Here is a 1,261-nt window from a genome sequence, read left to right on the forward strand (position 1 = left end):
CCCAGCAAGTGAGATGTTCCATCAGAGATTTGGAGACAACACTGAGGGAGCTCAGAAGGAGGTACATGTCTGGGTTTCTCTATCAGTTTTATAGAATCACATATTTTTATACATCTACCTGCCTCTATTGAAAATATCTTATTTTGAAGTGTTTTCTCACTCACTTTCTCATTTTATCCTAAGGGACTTGTGAAGCAGGCAGAATAGACCGGACTGTTTTCCAGAAAAGCCAAATACAACAGAGATGTTTTAAGCGATCTACTTAAGTCAGGAACACTTATAGGTTAAGAGTAGAACAAGAACACCTGCCCGTGTCGGCCCACTCCCACCTAAGTACCTAGAGCAGAAGGCACAAGAAGTTCTATAATTGCACTGACACCCGGCAGGTGTAAGGAAGCCAAGTAGGCAGTTGGATTTAAAAGGGCAGGACTGAGGCAGCCTCTGAAGGTACTGGAGAAGGTACATGACCCAGTGCCAGTCTTACAGTCCCACTTTTCCTTCTCAAGTTTTGCCTGTATCGTTCCCCACCCCTAGGCCTGTCCAAGCCATAACCATTCGGGGTTTACCCCGATTTTTTTCGGCCCACACTGGTTTTCCCTTCCAGTGATTTCACCCCACTCATTTGCCAGCGGAGGGGCAGGGGGACAGGGGGTGGGATCGCGTATCCGGTTCTCTCCGGCGCACCAGTGTGTCCGGCCAGCACGCTGCTGGCCTCGGGACAGGCGGCTAAATACGGGCGAATGAATGAATTCCTGGCACCTCCACGGGCCAGCGAGGATATAACCGTCCCCAGGAGTGGGCTGGCAAGGTGTGCCCGCGCCACCCGGAGGAGCTCACCCACCGCGAGGGACGAGGGAGTGTGCGGGGGCAGGGGGGGGAAGGGTAAGCAAGAAGGCCCGGTGCCCAGAGCGCGCCACCCGAGGCTCCGGTCCCCCGCTGGAGGCCGGGACTAACGCTCCCACGCCTCCGCAGAAATCGTGAACTCTTTCCCCATCAGGAAAAGTGTCGGGGAAAGTGGTGGGAAACGACGCCGCCACTGCGCGAGCGTCAGGAGTGGAGGAGCCCCAGCCCCAGGCCCAATCCCTCAGGAAGAGGAGGGAGGAGCACGGGAGGAGCCATGCGCACCCAAGACCGCGGCAAGAACCCGGGCGAGAAGCCACGCGAGATCTGGGGTCGGGAAATCTCATTGCGTTGCCTAGCGACGGACAGGACGCTCGCGGGCCCCCAGGCTAACCCCAGCTGTAGCCTCAAATCTCCTACC

The sequence above is a fragment of the Lynx rufus genome, unplaced genomic scaffold, assembly GCF_022079265.1.
Source record: "Lynx rufus isolate CCGP_SWC_20201006 ecotype Redwood Valley unplaced genomic scaffold, mLynRuf1.p SCAF_11, whole genome shotgun sequence".
Classification (NCBI taxonomy): domain Eukaryota; kingdom Metazoa; phylum Chordata; class Mammalia; order Carnivora; family Felidae; genus Lynx; species Lynx rufus.